The following is a 23,249-nucleotide window of genomic DNA, read 5'->3' as shown; positions in this document are numbered from 1 at the left end:
ATAGCAATATATTATCTAATAATCCTGACGCACGGAGCCCTCAGGTTACAGAATATAGGGATAGCAGTATATTATCTAATAATCCTGACGCAAGGAGCCCTCAGGTTACAGAATATAGGGATAGCAGTATATTATCTAATAATCCTGACGCACGGAGCCCTCAGGTTACAGAATATAGGGATAGCACTATATTATCTAATAATCCTGACGCACGGAGCCCTCAGGTTACAGAATACAGGGATAGTAGTATATTATCTAATAATCCTGACGCACGGAGCCCCCTCAGGTTACAGAATATAGGGATAGCAGTATATTATCTAATAATCCTGACGCACGGAGCCCTCAGGTTACAGAATATAGGGATAGCAGTATATTATCTAATAATCCTGACGCACGGAGCCCTCAGGTTACAGAATATAGGGATAGCAGTATATTATCTAATAATCCTGACGCACGGAGCCCTCAGGTTACAGAATATAGGGATAGCACTATATTATCTAATAATCCTGACGCACGGAGCCCTCAGGTTACAGAATATAGGGATAGCACTATATTATCTAATAATCCTGACGCACGGAGCCCTCAGGTTACAGAATATAGGGATAGCAGTATATTATCTAATAATCCTGACGCACGGAGCCCTCAGGTTACAGAATATAGGGATAGCACTATATTATCTAATAATCCTGACGCACGGAGCCCTCAGGTTACAGAATATAGGGATAGCACTATATTATCTAATAATCCTGACGCACGGAGCCCTCAGGTTACAGAATATAGGGATAGCAGTATATTATCTAATAATCCTGACGCACGGAGCCCTCAGGTTACAGAATATAGGGATAGCAGTAGGAGTGAGATACACGGAGTGGAGATCACACAGCAGCTATATGCACACACACAGTCATATGTACAATGCAGGAATTATGACAAACAATAAAACTGCACTGGACTAGCAATACTACTACTGAGTACGGCTATGTATATAAAGAGATATATCAATGCACAGTAAAAACTGGATGAATGTCACAGGGTACTTGTACTAAATAACCCTGACGTATGCCCCTTTTCTTAACTAACACTGTCTAAACGACATGTAGAATACTTAAGTGTCCTGTAAAAGCATATCGCTGATGATGCAGGCGGCTTTACAGAGAATGCATCGCCCAGCAGTTCCAGAATCAGCGCAGTTCATGTGTAATGGTGCCCAAACGCTGACAGGGAGTGAGGAAGACAGAGAGATGCAGCTCCAGGGCGGGAACAATTACTCTAAATGGCGCCCAGGGGCTGGGGAAGGGGCTACAGGTGAGAGCCTTATCCCCTTGCTGGACTTCACCACCGGGTACTGTGGGCCTTAATAAACTCGTTTATGAGGTAACCCGACCTGTGCCCTTGCCTGGTGGTCTATTGGGGTCCCTGTACCAACACAGTGTCCACCCCAGCGGGCTGCCCGCCTCCTCATGGCCACGCCGGATCGCGATTTTCAGCAGGTCCCACCTGGAGGAACCTTACCTCCTCCCTGAATGTGGCTACGCGATCCCGGAGAATAGCAGTGAGTGTGTGCGCCCTGGGTAAAGCACCGGGGCCTCCGCTGTAAGTACCCGGCAACCAAGGACGCGGGAGTATACAGCGCTGCTGGAGGAGGTGATGGAGCTGCAGCAGCAGATGTCAGAATGATATCTAGCACTAGAGTGCCTCTGCTGCAGCCCTTGAAGTCGCCTATTTCTTCTTAAAAAAGCTCTTCTCAGGGCCCCTACCTGTTAGTGTCCTGCGCTGCAGTCACCAACTACAAACTGAGCTCCTGTGCACAGAGGTGGGTTATAGAGGAGGCCGACCATCTTGGGAACAGTCAAAGCTTTTAGCATGTTGGTGCCTCGTATCAAGATCCTACTCTACACCCCGATGTTATTCCCTGCAGAAATCCTATTTTCTCTAGCATCCATAAGGGATATTGGGGGAATCTATTACAATTGGGACGTCCCAAAGCTTCCAGAACGGGCGGAAATGTGCGGAGACATCTGCAGCACCGCCTGCACAAACTGGGTATCCTCTTTGGTCAGGGAATCAAACTTGTAGAACTTCACAAAGGTGTTTATCCCCGACCAGGTAGAAGCTCGGCATAGTTGCAAGGCCGAGACACAACGGGCAGCAGCCCAGGAAGACCCTACCGATCTTGTAGGTAAGGCTGCCGACACATAGGCCTGTTGGATAGTAAGTCTAAGCCAACGAGCAATGGACTGCTTTGAAGCAGGGCAACCCTTTTTCTGCACATCATACAGCACGAACAAGGAATCAGTCTTTCTGATCCGAGCCGTCCTCTTGACATAGATCTTCAAGGCTCACACTGTATTAGCTTGAGCACCCTTGGGAGCAATGGAATTGGAGGAAACAGGAAGACCAGCTGGTAAGGCCAAGGTGACGCCAGTGCATCTACTGCCCTCGCCTGAGGGTCCCTGGTTCGTGAGCAATACCAACAAACCTTCTTGTTGAGTCGAGAAGCCATTATGTCTATTTGTGGGCAGGCCCACCAGTCGATGATCTGCTGAAACACCTGATGGTGAAGCCCCCACTCTCCTGGGTGGAGATCGTGACGACTCAGGAAGTCAGCTTCCCAGTTGTCAACTCCCAGAATGAAGATTGCAGACAGTGCTCTTGCATTTCTTTCTGAACAGAGGGGTATCTTTGACACCTCTCACATGCAGGCACTGCTTTTTGTCCCTCCTCGTCAGTTGATGTACGCCACGGTGTGGCGTTGTCCGACTGCACCTGAATGGATCGATCCCAGAGGAGGGGAGATGCCTGAATCAGAGCATTGTAGATTGCCTGAAGTTCCAGAATGTTGATCAGAAGCAGGGCTTCGCGGGCTGACCACCTGCCCAGGAACTGAGCACCCTGGGTGACAGCTTCCCATCCTCTCATAATTGCATCCATCATGAGGAGGATCCAATCCTGAATCCCGAAACTTCGGCCTTCCAGTAGGTTGGAGGACTGTAGTCACCACAGGAGGGAGATCGCCTGAAGTTCCAGAATGTTGATCGGAAGCAGGGTTTCGTGGGCTGACCACCTGCCCTGGAACTGAACCCCTGGGTGACAGCTTCCCATCCTCTCAGAATCGCATCCATTGTGAGGAGGATCCAATCCTGAATTCCAAAACTTTGGCCTTCCAGTAGGTCGGAGGACTGCAGCCAACACAGGAGGGAAAGTCTGGCCTGAGGTGACAGCCGTATTTACCGGTGCATCTGAAGATGTGATCCGGCCCACTTGCTCAGGAGATCCAATCGAAATGTTCTGGCATGGAACCTTCCATACTAGATCACCTCGTACGAGGCAACCATTTTCCCCAACAATCTTATGCAAAGATGGATGGATATTCGAGTAGGCCGGAGAACCATGCGGACCATCTCCCGAAGTGTTCTCGCCTTGTCCTCTGGGAGGAACACTTTCTGGGCCACAGTATCCAGCACCATTCCCAGGAGCAGCTGAGTTGGCTCCAGGTAGGACTGTAAATTGAGGATCCACCCATGATGTGACAGAAGTTGAATAGTGCGACCTATATTGAGCAATAGAAGCTCCCTGGATCTCGCTTTTATCAAGAGGTCGTCTAGGTAAAGGACAATATTGACCCCCTGGACCCGGAGTTGGAACATCATCTCCACCATCACCTTTGTGAACACCCTCGAAGCTGTGGACAGGCCGAAGGGTAGCGCCTGGAACTGGTAGTAATCATTCAGCAGGGCACACCGCAGGTAAGTGAGAGGTGGCCAAATTGGGATATGGAGATAGGCGTCATTGATATCCAGGGAGACCATGAACTCCTGTTATTCCAGACCTGCAATCACTGCTCGCAAGGATTCCATCTTGAACCCGAAAACCTTTAGTAAGGGTTCAAGGATTTCAGATTAAAAATGGGTCTTACCGAACCATCAGGTTTCGGTACCATGAACAGGTTGGAGTAATGACCCTTTCCCTGTTATTGCAGAGGCACTGGAACAATGACTTGGAATTGGACTAATTTTAGGATGGCCTCTTGCAGCGTAACATGCGTAACTGCCAAAGCCGGTAAGCTTGATTTGAAAAATTGTCGAGGAGGAGCGCCGTCGAACTCCAGCTTGTAGCCCTGAGAAATGAGGTCCTGTACCCAGGTATCCTGGCAGTAGCTTTCCCAGATGCAGATGAAGTGATGCAGCCGAGCTCCCACCTCGAGATCCCCTCGGGGTGGGCGAGCACCGTCATGCTGAGGCCTTAGGGGAAGCTGAACTGGTGCTTTTTTCCTGGGAACCTGCAGCTGCTGGCCTTTTTTGCCGTGCCTCGCGCAGCATTTTGAGGCGCCTCTGGTTCATGATCAAAACATAGCGGTCCGAAGTAGATGGCCCCAGGTAAGAGCCTAGCCGGTGGGGCCCCAGAGGGGAAAAACGTGAAATTCCCCACAGTAGCTTTTGAAATCCACGAAACCAACTCAACCCCGAATAGCCACTCCCCTGAGAAAGGGAGAGACACCACACTACACTTGGAATCTGCGTTCACTATCCACTGGCGTAGCCATAAAGCTCTGTGCACCGACACTGCCATGGCAGTAGTATTTGCATTAATAGCGCCTATCTCTTTAATAGAGTCGCACAAGACGCGTGCAGTATCCTGAATGTGTGTGATTAGAGTAACCATACTCACCAGAGACATATCCCCCGCAAGGCCCTCTTGAACTGGCCCGCCGAGGTGGGAATGACATGTGTCAACCGGCAACCTGCTATCACAGGTCTTTGTGATATACCAGTCTATCCCCAGGGTCCTTCAAAGCCGAGGAGCCAGGGACCGGTCTCTTTAGACAGGCGTGTGACAGATGTCAACAACCAGGGGATCTTCCCAGTTTTTCCTGCCTTCAGGAGAAAATAGGAAAGTGTTAAGAAGCGTCTGGCCACCTAGAATATTTTATCAGGATTTTTCCAGGTCAACTTTAAACATATTTATTTATTTAATAATATTTAACATATTTAACAGGATTAAACATATCATCTAATTCCTTAGAATCAGGGAAAGTGACGCTAACCTTTTTCTGCGAGGAGAAAACGACTGCTTTACTGCATTGTCTTCTACTGGGAGTTGTAACACATCCCTGATAGCAAGTATGAGGGGCTCAAGACCTTGTGCAGGAGATGAATCCTCGGTAATAGGGTCCAGCTCCCCTTTCTTCTGTTCCTCTTCATTAGTTACTGAGAGTAAGTCAGGCCACCCACGTGTATGTGGCCCAGAGCTAGGGAGAGGGGTCTGTCATCTGCCTCTTGTAGCCAGGTCCGCTACAGCCTACTGCAGTCGCTGTGTCTTATGACTATTTGCAGAGGGCTGAGAGAACATGCCTACCATCCAGGGAGTATAACCGGGATGGCTGCTGCACCTCCCCCCTCCTCACAAGCCTGTGAGGACTTGTAACATTGTTCATGAGAAGGGGGGAGAATCTGCATGTGTATAAAAGGTGTTTACCATACTCACAGGAGACAACTCTCACACACACACAACACACAGACACTGTACAAGCAAGCCTGCCCTTGGTATGTGAGGAGATCCAGAGGAAATGACCAGCACACCAAGCCTAGCAGACTCCAGGAGACTGCAGGCTGTAACTTTATACTGTGACTCAGTGGGACACTGGTGTATTGTCCTTATCAGGACTCTATTTACCAGTATAATAGCTGCTCTACTCCTGTCTAACACTCCTATATGTATGTGGGGTGTTGAAGGATCTGTGTGCCTGCTGCTGGAAGCAGAGAAAGGCGCCAAGAAGCCGCTGGTCACGCTCTGAGGTAACTCCACCCCCTGCAATGGCACCAGAGCTATACACTTATTTGTACTGGCAAATACGCCTTTTGGTGTAAAAATAGGATTTTAATTACCTACCGGTAAATCCTTTTCTCGTAGTCCATAGATGATGCTGTGATCCACCTTAGTACCATGAGGTATAGATGGGTCCTTTGGGAGCCATGGGCTCTTTACGAGATTAATAGTGTCGGCTGGCTCCTCCCTCTATGCCCCTCCTACCAGACTCAGTCTAGCAACTGTGCCCGAGGAGACGGACATACTTCAAGAGAAGGAAATACACAGATAGTGGTGAGAATCACACCAGCTCACACCAAATTGAAAAAATCATGCTGACTAGCACGCAACATGGAGAAACCATGCCAATATGAAGAAATCATGCAAAACCGCATGAAACATGAAGAAACCATGCCAACCAGCAGGTAACAAGAAGATACCACGATAACCAGCAGGCAACATGAATAAATCACGCCAACCAGCAGGTAACAAGAAGAAACCACGATAACCAGCAGGCAACATGAATAAATCACGCCAACCAGGATGAAACATGAAGAAATCATGCCAACTCTCACGGAACACGAAGAAACCATGTTATCTAGCATGAAATAGGAAGAAACCATGTCAGTCAGCATGTAACCTGAAGACACCCTGCTAACCAAGCATGAAACAGGAACAGCAACAGCTGAACCAATACTTAACCAAGTAGAAATGCAGGAAAACGAAGCACTTGGTGGGCGCCCAGTATCCTCTACGGACTACGAGAAAATCCTATTTTATCTTATGTCCTAGAGGATGCTGGGGTCCACATTAGTACCATGGGGGTGTACCAAAGCTCCCAGAATGGGAGGGAGAGCGCGGAGGCTCCTGCAGAACTGATTGACAAAACTTTAGGTCCTCAGAGGCCAAAGTATCGAACTTGTAGTACTTAGCAAATGTGTTCGACCCTGACCAAGTAGCTGCTCGGAAAAGCTGCAAAGCCGAGACCCCACGGGCAGCCATCCAGGAAGAACCCACTTTACATGTAGAGTGGGCCTTAACAGAATCTGGACACAGCAGGCCTGCCGTAGAATAAGCATACTGGATAGTGAACCTGATCCAGCGAGAAATCGTCCGCTTAGAAGCAGGACACCCAACCTGGGCCCTCATTCCGAGTTGTTCGCTCGCAAGCTGCTTTTAGCAGCATTGCACACGCTAAGCCGCCGCTTAGTGGGAGTGAATCTTAGCTTCTTACAATTGCGAACGAAAGATTCTCAATATTGCGATTACACACCTCTTAGCAGTTTCAGAGTAGCTCCAGACTTACTCGGCATCTGCGATCAGTTCAGTGCTTGTCGTTCCTGGTTTGACGTCATAAACACACCCAGCGTTCGTCCAGACACTCCTCCGTTTCTCCAGCCACTCCCGCGTTTTTCCCAGAAACTGTAGCGTTTTTTCACACACACTCATAAAACGGCCTGTTTCCGCCCAGAAACACCCACTTCCTGTCAATCACACTCCGATCGCCTGAACGAAGAAAAAGTCGTGAGTAAAATACCTAACTGCATAGCAAATTTACTTGGCGAAGTCGCAGTGCGAACATTGAACATGCGCACTAAGCTTAAAATCGCTGCGATGCGAAAAAAATTACAGAGCGAACAACTCGGAATGACCACCCTTGTTGGGAGCATAAAGGGCAAACAGAGAATCTGCTATCCTGAGAAGAGAAGGACGCTTCACGTAAATCTTCAAAGCCCTCACAACGTCCAAGGACTGTGAGGTAATTGAGGAGCCAGTAGCCACTGGCACCACAATAGGTTGGACAATATGAAAAGCTGACACAACCTTTGGAAGAGATTGCTGACGCGTTCTGAGCTCAGCCCTATCCTCATGGAAAATCAAGTAGGGGCTCTTGTAGGACAAGGCCTCCAATTCTGACACACGCCTAGCAAATGCTAATGCCAACAGTGTGACAGCCTACCAAGTAAGAAACTAGAGTTATACCTTCTGGGAATGCTCAAACCAATCCGATTGCAGGAACTGCAGCACCACATTAAGATCCCACGGTGCCGTAGGCGGCACAAACGGTGGTTGGATGTGCAGAGTCCCTTTCAAAAAAGTCTGACCTCAGGGAGAGCAGGCAATTGTTTCTGGAATAAAATGGACAAGGCTGAAATCTGGACTTCTATGGAGTCCAAGCGTAGGCCCACATCCACACCTGCTTGAAGAAAGAGGAGAAACCATCCCAGTTGAAACCCCACCGTACGAAACTTCTTGGATTCACACCAAGACCCACACTTTTTCAAAATCTGATGGTAATGTTCAGACGTTACTCCCTTCCTAGCCTGTATCAGGGTAGAAATTACTTTTTTTCAGAATGCCCTCCCGAGCTAAAATCAGGCATCCAACCTCCATGCCGTCAAACATAGCCGCGGTAAGTCTTGATAAGCGAACGGCCCCTGTTGCAGAAGGTACTCACAAAGAGGAAGAGGCCATGGATCCTCCAGCAGTAAATCCAGAAGATCCGCGTACCAAGCCAGTCTTGGCCCGTCCGGAGCAATGATCGCCTGAACGCTTGCTTCTTATTTGTTTGAGAATTCGTAGACGCGCGGAAGTGGAGGGAACCCATACACTGACTGGAACACCCACGGAGCTACCAGGGCGTCCACCGCCACTACCTGTGGGTCTCTCGACCTGGAACGGTACCTCCGTAGCATCCTGATGAGGCAGGAGGCCATCACATCAATTGGAGGTACACCCCAATGACTTGTTACCTCCTCGAACACCTCCGGGTATAGGCCCCATTCTTCTGGATGGAGATCGTGTCTGCTGAGGTAGTCCTCTTCCCAGTTGTCCACTCCTGGAATGAAGATTGCTGACAGCGCCACCGCATGGTTTTCCGCCAAGAGGCGGATTTCTGTTACCTCTGACACTGCAGCCCCGTTCTTCATTCCGCCCCGCCTTTTCATGTAGGACACTGCCGTGACGTTGTCCGACTGAACCTGAATGGCGTGATCTTGCAGAAGAAATGCTGTTGTATAAGGCCCGTAAATACAGAATATTTATCGGAAGGACGTATTCCAGACTTGACCACCTTCCTTAGAAGTTTTCCCCTTGGGTGACTGCTCCCCAAACACAGAGACTTGCATCTCAGAAGGATCCAAATCTGAATCCCGAACTTGCGGCCCCCGAGAAGGTGAGTAGTTCGCAGCCACCAGGAGAGTGAAATTCTGGCTTTTGGTGACAGTCGTATTCGCTGGTGCATGTGAAGGTGTGATCCCGACCAATTGTCTAGGAAGGACCCCGCATGGCATCTTTCAAACTTTAGAGCCTCGCAGGAGACAACCATCTTTCCCAGAAGGCGAATGCGCTGATGATACGACACCAGGGTTGGCTTCAGGACATCCCGGACCATCGATTGGAACACCAACGCTTTCTCCACTGGTAGAAACACCCTCTGCACTTTGTCAAAACTCACTCCCAGGAAGGGCAGCCTCCATGTCGAATCAAACAGGAAAATTCAGGAACTACCCAAGATCCTGGGATAGTAGATTCGTGAGATTACCACTCTGTAATAACATCTTCCTGGAGGATGTTAAATTTGTCCAGGTATGGAAGTATGTCCACACCCCTTTGCGGAGGATGAGCTTAATTTCTGCCATGGTCTTGTAGAAGCCAAGTGCAGTGTCTGGAACTGGAAGTGACATTGCTGTAACGCAACCTTAGAGAGGTCTAGAGAGATGGCCAGAATGGAATTTCTCTACCCGAGAACATCGCTCTCAGACCCCCTTGGAATTGAATACCCACCAGTGAGGGTTCAATGACCTTAGGCTTGAATATTAACCCCTGTTATGTAACATAGTAACTAAGGTTGAAAAAAGACAATTGTCCATCAAGTTCAACCTATTTGTGGTCTCCTATGCAGTCTTATTATAGGACTAGTTATTTTTATGTTAGGACTAGTTATATTAACTATAATGCGTGCCTATACACCATAACCCTGAATATCTTTATCCAATAGGAATTTATCTAACCCATTCTTAAAGGTGTTGACTGAGTCCGCAGTTACTACTCTCTCAGGTAGGGAATTCCAAACACGTATTGTCCTTACTGTGAAAAAACCTTTTTGCCTCAATGTGCGGAAACTCCTCTCCTCTAACCACGTGTTCTTTGTGCTGATCTTATAGAAAACAGGTCCCTCCCAAGTTGTGTGTATTGACCCCTTATATATCTGTAGATGTTGATCATGTCCCTTCTTAGTCTCCTCTTTTCCAATGTAAACATGCCTAGCCTTGCAAGCCTTTCCTCGTATTCCAGCGTCTCCATGCCCTTGATTAGTTTGGTCGCCCTCCTCTGAACCTTTTGTAGCTCCAGGATATCCTTTTTGTAATATGGTGCCCACAATTGCACACAGTATTCAACATGTGACCTCACTAGTGATTTATATAATGGGAGTATAATACTCTCGTCCCCTGCATCAATTCCCTGTTTTATGCATGCCAATATCTTATTAGCCTTCTTTTCTGCACTCCTACTTTGGGTACTGCTGCTTAATTTGTTATCTATGTGAACCCCTAAGTCTTTTTCCAGTACAGAATCCCCTAATATTACCCCATTTAGTATGTTGGTGTTATTTTTGGTCTTGCCACCGCAGTGCATTACCTTACACTTGTCTGGGTTGAATCTCATTCTCCATTTTGCTGCCCATGCTTCCAGTTTAGTTAAGTTATTCTGAAAAGACTCAGCATCCCCCTCCGTATTATAACCTTACACAATTTGGTATGGTCTGCGAAAATTGATACCATGCTCTCTAGACCTACTGTTAGGTCGTTGATGAAAATGTTCAACAAAAGTGGTCCAAGTACAGACCCTTGTGGCACACCACTTAGCACTTTAGTCCAATTTGAAAATGATCCATTGACCACAACGTGCTGCTCCCTATTATCTAACCAATTACTGACCCAAGTGCATATTGTGCTCCCTATCCCTATTTCTTGTAGCTTATAGATAAGACACATGTGTGGTACAGTGTCGAAAGCTTTGGCAAAGTCTAAAAAGATTATATCCACCTCCTTACCCTAATCCAGGTTCGCACTTACTGTTTCATAGAAGCCAAGTAAGTTGGTCTGACATGATCTGTCCTTCACAAATCCATGTTGGTTCCTTTTAATTACCTTATTTGCTTCAAGGAACTTTTGAATACTGTCCCTTAGAATACTTTGCAATACTTTCCCCACTATAGATGTAAGACTAACTGGTCTATAATTACCTGTTTCAGCTTTGCTCCCCTTTTTAAATATTGCCACTACCTCCGCTATATGCCAGTCTTTGGGAACCATACACGGTTTAACTGAATCCATGAAGATCAAAAATAGAGGTCTTGCTAGTTCAGCGTGCAGCTCCACAAGAACCCTCGGGTGAATTCCATCGGGACCAGGTGACTTTTTAATCTTTAACTTTTTTAATCGGTCACAGACTACCTCCTCACATAAATAAGCATTTAGCAGTGGGACATTATCTTTGTTGAGATGTTGTGTTAGACTCAGCATTTGGTCCTCTCTGGTAAATACTGTTGAAAAAAACTTTTTTAGTTTGTTTGCTATGTCATTATAATTTTTTATTAAGACTCCCCTCTTGTCCTTTAAAGGGCCTATACTCTCCTTCTTTAGTCTCTTGCTGTTGATGTACTTAAAAAAAAATTGGGATTCGCTTTGCTTTCCTTTGCTACTACTTTTTCAGTTTCTACTTTAGCCGCTCTTATTCCTTTTTTGCATATTTTGTTACAGTCCTTATTGTGTTGAAATGACTCCGCATCCCCCTCAGATTTGTATTTTTTAAATGCTTGTCTTTTTTTGTCCATTAATTACTTTATATTTTTGTTAAACCACATTGGTTTGGGATTTTTATTCCTTTTTTTGCTGCTGGTGGGAATAAATTTACGAGTATTATTAATTAGCAGTGATTTTAATACATCCCATTTCTCTGTAGTATTTTCTCATACATCCTAGAGGATGCTGGGGACATTCAAAGAACCATGGGGTATAGACGGGATCCGCAGGAGACATGGGCACTTTAAGACCTCAGTTTTAGAATTGTGCCCAGGGAGATGGTCACACACTAGGGGAGCTCTACTGAGTTTCTCTGAAAAGACTTTATGTTAGGTTTTTTATCTTCAGGGAGGCTGCTGGCTACAGTCTCCCTGCCTCATGGGACTGAGGGGAGAGAAGTTAGACCCACTTCTATTGAGTTCAAGGGCTCTGCTTCTGGCTAACAGGTCTCCTACCTGAGGGTGCTGAACGCCGGGTACGCTCGGATGCTCACTCCTGCAGCCTGCCGTCACCCCCTTACAGAGCCAGAAGACAGGTGAGTAGAAGAAGACAAGAAGACTTATCTCCTGTGACGCCATTCTGAGGTACCGCGCAGCGACACAGCACGGCGCGCCATGCTCCGACAAACACATCACCACCGCAGGGTGCAGGGCGCAGGTGGGGCGCCCTGGGCAGCATAATTCCTCATGAAATGACTGGCTGAGAGGGGACATATGTGCCTATGCACTGTCCTAACCCCCGCCAGTATATTTATTAATTTAAAAACGAGTGGGTCCGAATCGCACCATTAAGGGGGCGGAGCTTCAACCCGGCAGCTCACACTGCTCGGCGCCATTTCCCGAGACGCTGGTCCTTCCTCACTCTGCAGACAGGTTTTCAAACAACCAAGGGGGGGGAGGGGGAGAGATTTGTTTATATATATTATATACAAAGCGCTGCAGTCCTGTGAAATAACTTTTCAGTCCTGCTGTATGCTCTGGGCTGTGAGCCGGCAAACTCCCTTTGTGTCTCTCTGAAAGGTTTTTGTGTGGATCTGTCCTATTGTAAGGACATGTCTGAGGTAGAAGGTTCCTCCCAGGAGGACGTTTTGTTGGGGACACTGAATGCAGGGGGGGGGGGGGGGCGACCCTGTCGGCACCGCCGACGGCTGATTGTGTGACTGTGTTGAATGATTTGAATGCTAATATGGCTCTTATTCATAAACGGCTCAGACCCAGATATGGAAAAATTGTGTGGAAGATATCTTGACACAGGTACAGGACCCTTCGGGGTCATTTAAAAGTAAGATGGCCGACACAGATACCGACACGGACTCTGATGCCAGTGTCGACTACGCAGATTCCAGGTTAGATCCTAAATTGGCAAGGAGCATTCAGTACATGATTGTGGCCGTTAAAGATGTATTGCATATCACGGACGACCCTGCTGTCCCAGATACTAGGGTCTGTATATATAAAGGGAAGAAACCTGTGGTAACTTTTCTCCCCTCTCATGAATTGAATGATCTCTTTGATAGGATTTGGGAAACTCCTGACAAAAAGTTCCTGACTCCCAAACGGATTCCGGTGGCTTACCCATTTCCCACATGCTGATTGGGAAAAGTGGGAAACTGCCTCCGTTGTAGACCGAGTCCTGTCACGTTTGTCTAAGCAAGTGGCTTTGCCGTCATCTGGCACTGCAGCCCTTAAGGAACCGGCGGATCGTAAACTGGAAACTACGTTAAAAGCCATTTATACGACCACGGGTACGCAACTCAGGCCTATCATTGCTTCTGCGTGGGTGAGTGGCGCTATTGAAAAGTGGGCAGATAACTTGTCATCTGGTTTGGATACCCTAGACAGAGATAGCATCCTACTAACACTAGGTTATATCAGGGATGCTGCAGCGTACCTAAAAGAAGCTGCGAGGGATAGTGGCCTTTTGGGTGCAAAAGCCAATGCCATGTCTGTCGCTGCTAGGCGGCCATTATGAATTAATCAGTGGCATGCGGATGCTGACTCCAAGAACAATATAGAATCTCTACCGTATAAGGGAGGTGCCATGTTTGGTGACGGCCTCACTGACTTGGTGGCTACGGCTACCGCGGATAAGTTGTCTTTCTTGCCTTCTGTTCCTAGGCAACAAAAGAATACGCACCACTACCAAATGCAGTCCTTTCGCGCCAATAAGTACAAGAAAGGTCGGGGTTCTTCCTTCCTTGCTACAAGAGGTAGGGGAAGAGATAAACGAACAGCCGCTGTATCAAGTTCCCAGGAAAAGACGTCCTCCCCGGCTTCTGTCAAATCCACCGCATGACGCCGGGACTCCTCTGCTGGAGTCCGCTCCGGTGGGGGCACGTCTGAAGCTCTTCAGTCAGTCCTGGTTTCGCTCAGACCTGGACCCCTGGGTTCTACAAATTGTGTCCCAGGGGTACCAACTAGAATTTCAAGGCGTTCCCCCTCCCCGGTTTTTCAAATCGGCCTTACCAGCTTCACTTCCGGACAGGGAGGTAGTATTCGACGCAATTCAAAAATTGTGTCACAACCAGGTTATTCTCAAGGTTCCCCTGTTGCAGCAAGGAGAAGGTTTTCAGTCCAGCCGCTTCATTGTTCCAAAACCGGATGGCTCGGTCAGGCCGATCCTAAACCTGAAAAATCTCAATTTCGACCTCAGAAAATTCAAATTCAAGATGGAGTCTCTCCGAGCGGTGATCTCCAGTCTGGAGGAAGGGGATTTTATGGTGTCCTTGGACATAAAGGATGCCTACTTGCATGTTTCCATTTATCCTCCGCATCAGGCTTACCCCGAGGTTTGCCGTTCAGGATTGTCATTACCAGTTTCAGACGTTGCCGCTTGGTCTGTCCACGGCTCCAAGGATTTTCACCAAGGTAATGGCGGAAATTATGGTTCTCCTCCGCATGCAAGGAGTATCAATTATCCCGTACTTGGATGATCTCCTGATAAAAGCGAGATCCAAGGAGCAGTTGGTGGCAAATATTGCACTAACTCTAACAGTACTTCAACAACATGGTTGGCTACTGAACTTGCCGAAGTCACAGTTGATACCGACGACACGCTTGTCGTTCTTGGGAATGATACTGGACACAGATCTCCAGAGGGTTTTTTTTCCAGTGGAAAAGGCTCTGGAAATTCAGAATCTGGTAAAACAACTTCTGAAACCAGCAAGAGTCTCCATTCTTCAATGCACTCGGTTGTTGAAGAAGATGGTTGCGGCCTACGAGGCCATTCAATTTGGGTCCGGTTCCCACCTGCACATGCACCGACGGATACTATCTCTCCTGTGGTGGCTGCACAGCTCTCACCTCCTGGAGGGGCGCAGCTTCGGGATCCAGGACTGGATCCTAGTGACAACGGATGCAAGCCTCTGAGGCTGGGGTGCTGTCACACAGGGGGAAAACTTCCAGGGACGGTGGTCAAGTCAAGAGGCTTGTCTCCACATAAACGTTCTGGAATTAAGAGCCATTTACAACGGCCTCCTACAAGCAGTACATCTGCTTCGCAATCTGCCTGTTTTGATCCAGGCGGACAACATCACAGCCGTAGCGTACATAAACCGCCAAGGCGGGACAAAAAGCAGAGCGGCTATGGCAGAGGCCACAAAGATTCTCCGGTGGGCGGAGAAGCATATATTCATTCCAGGTGTGGACAACTGGGAAGCAGACTTCCTCAGCAGACACGATCTCCATCCAGGAGAGTGGAGCCTACATCAGGAGGTCTTCACAGAAGTGACAAATCTTTGGGGAGTTCCTCAAATAGACATGATGGCGTCTCGTCGCAAAAAGAAGCTTCAGAGATATTGTTCCAGGTCCAGGGACCCTCAAGCAGTGGCAGTGGATGCACTGGTGACACCGTGGGTGTTTCAGTCGGTGTATGTATTCCCTTCACTTCCTCTCATACCAAAGGTTCTCAAGATCATAAGAAGAACAAAAGTTCAAGCGATTCTCATTGTCCCAGACTGTCCAAGGAGGGCTTGGTATCCGGATCTTCAAGAGTTGCTATTAGAAGGTCCTCAGCCTCTTCCTCTTCGCGAGGACCTGCTGTAGCAGGAGCCGTGCGTCTATCAAGACTTACTGCGGCTGCGTTTGACGGCATGGCTGTTGAACGCCAGCTATTAGGCCGTAAGGGTATTCCTCAGGAAGTCATTCCCACTCTTATTCAGGCCAGAAAAGGGCAAAAGAAAAGCATTACCACCGTATTTGGAGAAAATATGTTTCCTGGTGTGAATCCAGGAAGGGTCCTACGGCGGAATTTGCATTAGGGCGTTTTCTCCATTTTCTACAGGTGGGTGTGGATGCGGGCCTTAAATTGGGCTCAGTTAAGGTTCAGATTTTGGCCTTATCGGTTTTCTTTCAAAAACAGTTGGCCTCCCTTCCAGAAGTTCAGACTTTTGTGAAGGGTGTGTTACACATCCAACCTCCCTTTGTGCCCCCTGTGGCACCATGGGACCTAAATGTGGTGTTGCAGTTCCTTCAATCGCATTGGTTTGAACCTTTAAATAAGGTGGAGTTGAAATTCCTCACTTGGAAAGTGGTCATGTTATTGGCCTTGGCTTCCGCAAGATGTGTGTCTGAGGTAGCGGCCTTGTCTCACAAGAGCCTTTATTTGATTTTTCATGATGATAGAGCAGAGTTGAGGACTCGTCAACAATTTCTGCCGAAGTTGGTTTCGTCTTTCCACATGAACCAACCTATTGTGGTGCCAGTGGCTACTGACCCCATACTTGAATCAAAGTCTCTGGACGTGGTCAGGACTTTGAAAATTTATGTCGCCAGAATGGCTCAGATCAAAAAAACAGAGGCTCTGTTTGTCCTGTATGCTCCCAACAAGATTGGGTACCTTTCTTCCAAGCAGACTGTGGCGTGCTGGATCTGTGGTACGATTCAGCAGGCTCATTCCACGGCGGGACTGCCGTTACAGAAATCAGTGAAGGCCCATTCTACTAGAAAGGTGGGATTGTCCAGGGCGGCTGCCCGGGGTGTCTCGGCATTACAGCTTTGCGAGCTGCTACCTGGTCAGGGTCAAACACGTTTGCTAAGTTTTACAAGTTTGATACCTTAGCCGATGATGACCTCAAGTTTGGTCAATCGGTGCTGCAGAGTCATCCGCACTCTCCTGCCCGGTTTTAGAGCTTTGATATAACCCCATGGTTCTTTGAATGTCCCCAGTATCCTCTAGGGCGTATGAGGAAATAGGATTATAATACCTACCGGTAAATCCTTTTCTCTTAGTCCGTAGAGGATGCTGGGCGCCCGTCCCAGTGCGTACTGTATCTGCGGTATTAGTTGTGGTTGCACACACTCGTTGTGTTACTCTTCTGTTCAGCTTGTTGCTGACTTTGTTCATGTCCGTTGACGTGTTCATTTGAATGCCATGTTACACGACATGCTTAAGGCGTGAGCAGGTATGACGCTCGCCTTGGTTCAACTATAATTCCTTTCCTCGAAACAGTTCCTATAACTGAGGTCTGGAGGAGGGATATAGAGGGAGGGGCCAGTTCACGCCCCTTTAAAGTCTTAAAGTGCCCATGTCTCCTGCGGATCCCGTCTATACCCCATGGTTCTTTGAATGTCCCCAGCATCCTCTACGAACTAAGAGAAAAGGAGTTACCGGTAGGTATTAAAATCCTATTTTTTCCTTGAAACATAATTTCCCATTCAATGTCCCTTAATGCTTCCTTCATCATGTCAAAGTTGGCTTTGCTGAAGTTTAGAGTCCTAGTTGAGCCAGTACAGGACATGAGGTGGAACCGGATAACGCAAATGTTTGAATAGCTACCAGCAGTATCGTACCCTTCGCCTGAGAAGCTAGTAATCCCGAGCCGAAGAATCCGTGAGGCGGGAAAACTAGAAACTCTAGTCCGCCCCCTTGGCAACCTAACTCATTCTAGGGGCCAAGGTATGATATCACCGGGATGTTTGAGTGAAACCATTTCCCCCACCAGCCTGATCCCCAGGGCAGCGAGGTCCACCATCAAACCGAAGGCTTTGAGAAGGCAGAACCCGAATCTGTCCCTGGGAACCTGGTGGTGCATCTTTCTGGATTTTCCCCAATGTCCTCTAAAGGAAGTGGAGGAACCCTTGGATTTATGTGTAACCCTTGTGGTTCGAATGCATTGCAGTGTATGCGGAGGATACAATATTCTGGTTAGTACTGAAGGAAGACATGTCGACTTACCCGCAGTCGGCTGGGATAGTTAGGTATCCAGCACGTCCCCACCAAGGTCTCACCTGTGAAGGACAGACTCGCCATACCTTACTCTGTATCCGCAGTCCATTGGTGTCGCCCCCGTCCCCTGCATGTCTAAGCCGCCAGGACAGAAGACCCTGCGTCATGCAGGCCAAACTCCGTCACGGCCACCAGCCGAGAAGTCTGTAGAATCCTGTATGTGACACAGAAACAAGGAAATATCACAGTCATACCTAGAACCTAAATCATCAAGTAAGGAGCCTGACCAAGTTACTGAGTTATACCTGTATGTACAGTATTAGAGAGTAGTCTCAATCTGCGATCAGCCGAATCCCTTATGGAGGATGTACCTTATGGATAGGTAACACAACCCTCTTTGACAAGTTAGACACTCTTTAGGGATGTGAAATACGCGTGTATTCAATTGGTGTCGAATCCTTTGTGTTGTCGAAACCGGGGCTCTTTCGACGAAAAAACAATGTCGAATTGGATTCGACAATTCAACACGTTTTCGACAAAAAAACGTTGGATCCGTTTCGACATTTGACAATTCGACAGTAAAATTATTTTTAATAAGATTCCTCATCCCTAATAGCCTCAATCATATGTTACACCCCTCATATGCATTATTTGGGCAAGACCACGCTTTCTAGGGTACAGAGTTGGGGTGAGAGGCACAGCTGTGGCTCCTTCCCAGTATGGGATATATGTGTATAAAAATACGGTATAGTACACCTTGCTGAGGCCACCCCTGGGGGTTCTGCCCCAGAAGCCTGATCAGTACAGTTTTGAGGATAGTATAGACTCCCCGGTAGAAGATACATACTCTGCAGCACAAGACTCAGAGTCCCTAGATATGATTATGTGAGATATACATATTTACACACAGAGACAGGAAAATGTCAGACACAGTTTCCCCCAGAGTACCTTCAGAGAGTCACAGAGTATAAGGAGCCAGCCACACGGCGCCCCTGTAGGCAGTTATTATGATGTGATGCGGCGATTGTGAACGCTAAGGCACAGTGCCTCCTGTACAACAACCTCTCAGGACGGTGATCCTGCAGCGGGGAAGCGGCTCTGACACCTCGCAAGGCCGGTGACCACTCCCCCCCTCCTAACGCCCACGGTTCAGGTATACTGTTACCCATCTCCGGTATACAGTATACAGAAAATAACAAAGATTGAAAAGAAACTAAAGAAAACTCATCCTCTCCTGAGGGCACATTTTCTACACTGCCTGTGGGAGGGGCATAGAGGGGAGGAGCCAGTGCACCCAGTGGAAGAGATTTAAATTGCACTGGCTCCTTTGGATCCCATCTATACCCCATCATACTAGATTACCCCAATATCCCTTATGGATGCTAGAGAAACAATAATAATAGTACACCACAGGCTGCTCCCCATGTATAATAATAATAATAACAGGACACCACAGGCTGCTCCCCCTGTATAATAATAATAATAATAATAACAGGACACCACAGGCTGCTCCTCCTGTATAATAATAATAACAGGACACCACAGGCCGCTCCATCTGTATAATAACAACATGACACTACAGGCCGCTCCCCCTGTATAAAAATAACAACAGGACACCACAGGCTACTTCTCCTGTACAATAAAAATAATAATAATAATAATAATAATAATAATAACTGGACACCACAGGCTGCTCCTCCTGTAGAATAATAATTGGACATCACAAGTCGCTCCCCCTGTATAATAAAAATAACTGGATGCCACAGGCTGCTCCTCTTGTATAAAAATAATAACAGGACACCACAGGCTGCTCCTCCTGTATAATAATAATAATAGGATTCCACAGGCTGCTCCTCCTGTATAATAATAATAATAATAACAAAAACAGGACACCACAGGCTGCTCCCCCTGTATAATAATAACAGCACACCTCAGGCTGATCACCCTGTATAATAATAATAATAATAATAACAGGATACCACAGGCTGCTCCCTCTGTATAATAATAATAATAATAATAATAATAACAGGACACCACAGGCTGCTCCCTCTGTATATTATGACAGCACAGGATGCTACAACTGTATATTATGACAACACAGGCTGTTCCTCCTGTATACTATAATAGCACAGGATGCTACCCTTGTATTACGGTAACACCGGGGTCTGCGCCACCTGTATTACAGTAACGACGGGGTCTGCGCCACCTGTATTATGGTAACAGCGGGGTCTGCACCACCTGTATTACAGTAACGGCGGGGTCTGCTCCCCCTGTATTACGGTAATGGCGTGGTCTGCGCCACCTGTATCATGGTAACGGCGGGGTCTGCTTCACCTGTATTACGGTATCGGCGGGGTCTGCGCCACCTGTATTACGGTAACAGCGGGGTCTGCACCACCTGCGTTACGGTAACAGCGGGGTCTGCACCACCTGTATTACGGCAACGGTGGGGTCTGCGTCACCTGTATTACGGTAACGGTGGGTCTGCGCCGCCTTTATTACGGTAACAGCGGGGTTTCCGCTGCCTGTATTACGGTAAGAGAGGGGTCTGCGCCACCTGTATTACAGTAACAGCAGGGTCTGCTCCCCCTGTATTATGGTAACGGCGGGGTCTGCGCCACCTGTATTACGGCAACGGCGGGGTCTGCGCCACATGTATAACGGTAACGGCGGGGTCTGCGCCACATGTATAACGGTAACGGCGGGGTCTGCGCCACCTGTATTACAGTAACGGCGGGGTCTGCGCCACCTGTATTACGGTAACGGCGGGGTCCGCGCCACCTGTATTACAGTAACGACGGGGTCTGCGCCACCTGTATTACAGTAATGGCGGGCTCTGCGCCTCCTGTATTACGGTAACGGCGGGGTCTGTGCCACCTGTATTACGGTAACGGCGGGGCCTGCGCCACCTGTATTACGGTAACGGTGGGGTCTGCGCCACCTGTATTATGGTAACGGCGGGGTCTGCGCTACCTGTATTACGGTAACACTGGGGTCTGCGCTACCTGTATTACGGGAACATTGGTGTCTGCGCCACCTGTATTACGGTAACGGCGGGGCCTGCGCCACCTGTATTACGGTAACGGTGGGGTCTACGCCACCTGTATTACGGTAACGGTGGGGTCGGCACCACCTGTATTACGGTAACGGAGGGGTCTACGCCACATGTATTACGGTAACGGCGGGGTCTGCGCCACCTGTATTACGGTAACGGCGGGGTCTGCGTCCCCTGTATTACGGTAACGGCGGGATCTGCGCCACCTGTATTACAGTAACGGCGGGGTCTGCTTCACCTGTATTACGGTAATGGCGGGGTCTGCACCACCTGTATCATGGTAACGGTGGGGTCTGTGTCACCTGTATTACAGTAATAGGACACTAGAGTGTCAGCCACCTGTACAGGGATAATGCAGCACCAGAGGCTGCTCCAGCTGCACTATAACAAGGCACCAGAGGCTGCTCCCCCTGTAGTACAGAACCTGACACCAGAGCTGCTCAGCCTATAGAATAATAATAATAATATCATTACCTGCTGCCAGACACAGCAATGGCTGCTCTCTGCTCCTGCTGCTGCTCTCTGCTCCTGCTGCCTTGTGGGAATGATAGAAGGAAGGCGGAGCTCAGACCAGGGGAAAATGGCCGCCGCTCCTGACGTCACAACACGGCCAGGGAACCTATTGCTGCTGCTGCAGCTGATGCCGGACTGGTCTACAAGAAAATGGCCGCCGGCCTCCTGTACTGAGGACATGTACGGTAATAGTGATTACAGAAGGCGGAGTTGAGGGCGGGGCATGGGATGGGAGGGGCCAGACGCTAGGAAGCAGCCTGTGCCAATCATTCCCTACTTCCGGCCTGTGCGTTCCACCTTACTTCCGGTCATTGCATTCCGTTCCACACACAGGAAGATCACGTGATGGTTGGTTCTAAATCGCGGTTCTAGCATCTACCATCAGGTAATGGCGACAGGAGGAGCAGCCTGTAGTGTCCTGTTATTATTATTATTATACAGGGGGAGCAGCCTGTGGTGTCCTGTTATTATTATTATACAGGAGGAGCAGCCTGTAGTGGCCTGTTGTTGTTATTATTATACAGGGGGAGCAGCCTGTAGTGTTCTGTTATTATTACTATACAGGGGGAGCAGCCTGTGGTGTCCTGTTATTATAATTATTATACAGGGGGAGCAGCCTGTAGTGTTCTGTTATTATTATTATTATACAGAGGGAGCAGCCTGTGGTGTCCTGTTATTGTTTTACAGGTGGAGCGGCCTATTCTGTACTGTTGTTATAATTATACAGGGATAGTGGCCTGTGGTGTCCCGTTACTATTATTATACAGTATGAGCAGACTGTGGTGTCCTGTAATTATTATACAGGAAGAGCAGCCTTAAATATCGTGTTATTATACAAAGGGAGCGGCCTGTGGTGTCTTGTTGTTGTTGTTGTTGTTCTTATTATTCAGGAGAAGCAACCTGTGGTGTCCTGTTAATATTATTATACACAGGGAGCAGCCAGTAGTGTCCTGTTATTATTATTATTATTATTATTATTATACAGAGGGAGCGGCCTGTAGTGTCCTGTTATTATACACGGGGAGCAGCCAGTAGTGTCCTGTTGTTATTATTATTATTATTATTATTATACAGAGGGAGCGGCCTGTAGTGTCCTGTTGTTATTATTATACAGGGGGAGCATCCTGTAATGTCATTTTATTATTACTATAAAGGAGAGCAGATGGGGTGTGTTGTTATTAGTGTTATACAGGGGGAGCAGTTTTTTTTTTGTACAGTTATTATTATACAGGGACAGCGGCTTTTGGTGTCCTGGTATTATTATTATACATTGGGAGTGGTGGTGATGTCCTACAATACAGGAGGAATGGTCTGAGGTGTCCTGCTTTTAAAGACACGTTATTATTTGTATACTGGGTGCAGCCATTAGTGTCATTATTATTATTAATTTATTATGTAATTGTAGGGATTGAAAATATTGCTAAAATTCTAGATTATATTAAAGCAAAGACCATAATATCCCTGGCTTGTGTAACAGATGATAATTGGGGCAGTATGAAGCAAATGTATATCACACTCCTGGGAGTGTCCCTATGACATCACTTATCTCTATAGTAATAATACAGGGACATGACTGGGGAGGTGAGGGGATCTGGGAGCGACACAGTGACATCACTTATATCTATAGTAATATTACAGGGACATGACTGGAGAGGTAAGGGATCTCGGAGCATTCACATTAATATTCATGTCTCCTCCATTTTGCAGGTTAACACAGTAGTGAAGAAGACTTCCGGTGAGTGTGAGACACCCAGCAGCCATCACATTGTGTGTAGTACTGAGCAGGACCCAGAGCCCCATCACGGTGCCTCCATCTCAGTCACTGACACATGAGAGACACAATGATCAGAAGATCCTGGAACTCACCAACAAGATCATTCAGCTGCTGACTGGAGAGGTGACTG

At 47.7% G+C, this 23,249-nt stretch overlaps 1 long non-coding RNA gene across 1 annotated transcript in view; it reads right to left on the bottom strand.

The window, feature by feature from the left end:
* The window catches only part of LOC134983295 (uncharacterized), a 97,629-nt gene extending 76,263 nt beyond the window's left edge, over window positions 1–21,366 (bottom strand). The window contains exons 1-2 of the long non-coding RNA XR_010191620.1: window positions 21,307–21,366; window positions 17,864–17,991 (exon numbers count right to left, since the gene is read on the bottom strand). This is a non-coding gene — a long non-coding RNA (uncharacterized LOC134983295). The remainder of the gene's footprint in view (window positions 1–17,863; window positions 17,992–21,306) is intronic.
* Window positions 21,367–23,249: the final 1,883 nt, after the last annotated feature.

This window comes from Pseudophryne corroboree, assembly GCF_028390025.1.
Source record: "Pseudophryne corroboree isolate aPseCor3 chromosome 3 unlocalized genomic scaffold, aPseCor3.hap2 SUPER_3_unloc_11, whole genome shotgun sequence".
Lineage (NCBI taxonomy): Eukaryota > Metazoa > Chordata > Amphibia > Anura > Myobatrachidae > Pseudophryne > Pseudophryne corroboree.
The sequence above is the reverse complement of the archived record's forward strand: the minus strand, read 5'-3'. Positions and strand labels throughout refer to the sequence as shown.